Source organism: Theropithecus gelada, chromosome X, assembly GCF_003255815.1.
Source record: "Theropithecus gelada isolate Dixy chromosome X, Tgel_1.0, whole genome shotgun sequence".
In the NCBI taxonomy this organism is placed as follows: domain Eukaryota; kingdom Metazoa; phylum Chordata; class Mammalia; order Primates; family Cercopithecidae; genus Theropithecus; species Theropithecus gelada.
The window spans coordinates 111,429,905-111,433,608 of NC_037689.1; the positions used below are offsets into that span (position 1 = coordinate 111,429,905).

The following is a 3,704-nucleotide window of genomic DNA, read 5'->3' on the forward strand; positions in this document are numbered from 1 at the left end:
ATGGTGGTGACAAATTCAAGCCCTGAGCACCCGTTGTATTCTTTGATGTCAGCATTGGCAGTCAGGTAGTTGGCCACATGTAGATGCAGCTCTTTGTAGACATTGTATCTAACACAACTGAGAACTTTAGGCAGTTCTGCACCAGATAATTCAGTAAAGATCGGGTTCCAATAGGATACAAAGGGAGCACCTTTCACAGTGTCATAAAGGATTTCATGATTCAGGGTGGAGATTTTGTTAATGGAGATGTTACTGGAGTCACCAGCATTTACCAGGGACTATTTGCAGATGAAAATTTTAAAATCAGACACCCAGCTCCAGTCCTGCTTTCCATGGTGAACAGTGATCCCAGTACAAATGGCTGTCAGTTCTTTATCACCTGCTCTAAGTGCAATGGTCTGGATGGGAAGCATGTAGTGTTTGGAAAAATCATTGATGGACTTCTACTGATGAAAAAGATTGAGAATGTTCCCACAGGCCCCAATAATAAGGCCAAGGTACATATGCTGATCTCATGGTGTGGGGAGATGTATTTCAGACCAAGACTGAATCAGACCTTCACTTCCTCTTGGCGATGTTCTTGAGTAAGATAATCTGGACTGGCCCCTGTGTTTGCTTCCCTGCCTGCTGCTATGCCATTTGACCAACAGACTCTGGAAGTATCAGAGATTCAGAATCCAAGATTGTGTTTAGGTTTTCAGCTGTAAATAATGGTTTTTGTATGTTTAAGAAAAACAAATAAAAATGTCTATTTAGATCTTTTGCCCATTTTTAATGGGATTATTTGGTTGCTTGCTATTGAGTTGAGTGGCTTACATATTTTGTTATTAGTCTCTTCTCAGATGCATAGTTTGCAAATATTTTCACGCACTCTATAGATTGTCTCTTCACTCCATTGATTATGTCCTTTGCTATGCAGTAGCTTTTAGTTTTATGTAATCTCATTTGTCTATTTTTACTCTTCTTGCCTGTGCCTTTGAGTTCTTATTTAAAAAATCCTTGCCCAGTCCAATTTTATGAAGCATTTATCCATATTTTCTTTTAGTAATTTTATAATTTGGGACTTACATAGAAGTCTTTAATATATTTTGGGTTGATTTTTGTATATAGTGAGAGATAGGTGTCTTGTTTCCTCCTTCTGCATGTGGATATCCAGTTCCCAGCACTATTTATCAAAGAGACTGTCCTTTTTTTCCCATGCGTGTTCATGGTGCCTTTGTTGAAAATCAGTTGGCTATACATGCATAGATTTATTTCTGGGTTCTCTCTTCTGTTTCATTGATCTATGTGTCTGCTTTTATGCCAATATGATGTTCTTTTGGTTACAATAGATTTGTAGAGTATTTTGAAGTCAGGTAGTATGATGCCTCTCACCAGCTTTCTTCTTTTTGCTTAAGATTGCTTTGACTATCCAGCGTCTTTTACATTTCAATACCTCGTTATGATCTTTGGTCCCTTGCTCTTACAGTATTTTCTAAGTCGATCACAACAGTTTTTAATATCATTGTCTTCCCTAACTAGCCTGTAGAAACAAAGTCTACAGCTTAGAAACTATTAAATGCTTTAATTGATATCCTTGCATGGTCCCTAGACTTAGTCAGACTTTTGACCTTCACCATTCTTCCCATGTCATCCACAAACCTGGGCCACCAACTTCTCACCTGTTCTTAGAATCCTAAGAGCTACTAGGAAATTAACAAAATTGCATGACAATTTTCTATCACTTTCTTCCTTCAACTTTGGGTCTCCTAAATTTTTTACATTCCTTTTATTTATATCTTATTGTCTTCCAACTATATTCTGTTTACTCTTTCCACAACTCTCAAACACCCTTAGTTCTACCACATAGACATAGTAACCACAGTTAACCTTAAGGGGTATATGCTGTTAATATGTAGAAAGAGGATAGTTCACTGCTGACATTTTCAGAATGAGTTTAGCCTTAAGTGCACATACTCTTTGTAACTTAATTTTCTCATTTGATAATATAACTTGAGAATTTCCAATGCCATGAAATATTATTGAGGACAGTAATTTTTGAATGTTACAATATATTTTATGTCACAATAATGTTACAATGAGGATACACCAATTTCTGATCTTTTCTTAGCATAAATTTTTAGTAATGAAATAATAATAATAGAAACAAGAGAAATATGTATTTTTAAGAGAAATATGTATTTTGATCCATATTGCCAAATTTTTTTTAAAACTCTGAACAAATTTGTGTTCTTGCCAGCAATGTAAAAGCATGCCTATTACAGAGCAAATGCAGTGCTATAATTTTTATTTTAATTTTCCTAATTTAAATAACACAAAACAACAATAATTACAATAATATCATAGATTCATTTTGCATTTCTTTGGTTGAAAATATTTTTAATATTAATTGATTATGTGTCTTTCTATTTTACTTTTCTTTCCTTTCAACCTTTGTTTCTTTACCTGCAATTGCATTTTATGTCCATAATTTATCTTATGGACCTTTATTTAGTATGGTATACACCCAGTAATGGGATGACTGGGTCAAATGGTATTTCTAGTTCTAGATCCTTGAGGAATCGCCACACTGTCTTCCACAATGGTTGAACTAGTTTGCAGTCCCACCAACAGTGTAAAAGTTTTCTTTACCTGCAATTGCATTTTATGGCCATAATTTATCTTATGGGTCTTTACCTATTCTAGGTATAGAATGGGATAGTTAATATATTTAATATATATTTAGTATTAATGATAACATTTAGCCTACCATATACAGAATAAATTTTTCTCCAACTTTATTTTTCTTTAAAGTTGAGTTTTTATTTTTTAGTATATACTTTTTTAATGTGAGCATAGCTTTTAATATTTTATCTTATGTTTTGCCTCTTTCATTTATACTTATATACATATCTGAAATTAATACTTATGAATTGAAATACAAAGCATACTTGTATTTTTATCATTATTTATTTTTTGTAAGCAAAGGTTTTTTTTTTTCCTTTTTTGCTTAATTTTCTTGTTTTTGTTTGTGTAAATGTATTGGGTACTTGAGAAATTTTGATACACGTATATAATGCATAGTGATCAAGTCAGGGTATTTAAGATGTCCATCGCCTAAGTACAATACATTTTTTGTTCAGTATAGTAACCCTAACCTGCTATCAAGCATTTAATCTATTCCTTCTCTTCTACTATATGTTTAAACCATTTAACCCATTCTCTTTATTCTCTCCCCTTCCCCCCACTCACCATTTCCAGTCTCTGTTATCTATCTTTACACTCTCTACCTCCATGTGATCGAATTTTTTAACTCCCACATACAAGTGAGAACTTGCAGTATTTGTCTTTTTAATTTTTACAGTCATTTACACAATTCCAAGTACCGCTGACTAGATGAACAAGGTTCTTTTCTCCACTAACTTAAAATGTGACTGTTGCATGAACTAACTTTGATAAGTTTATGATGAACTTTTTTTTTCTGTTTCATGGATTTCCCCCACCAATCTCATGCCATTAGCAGACTACTGAAATTACTGTGGTTTCTACACACTTTTATTATCTCATAGGGCAAGTCTCTACTCAGTAATTTCTTCAATCTTTGACGAATCTTACACATGTATTCCTCCACTGAAACATTTAGAATTATTTTGAAAAGTTAAAAAACTTATTTACATTTTTATGCTTATTTGGAAAAAAAGATCCAGATATACACTATAGAGTCA

The 3,704-nt window shown here is 33.2% G+C and overlaps 1 pseudogene; it reads left to right on the forward strand.

The window, feature by feature from the left end:
• On the forward strand, positions 1-584 carry LOC112615237 (annotated as a pseudogene).
• Positions 585-3,704: the final 3,120 nt, after the last annotated feature.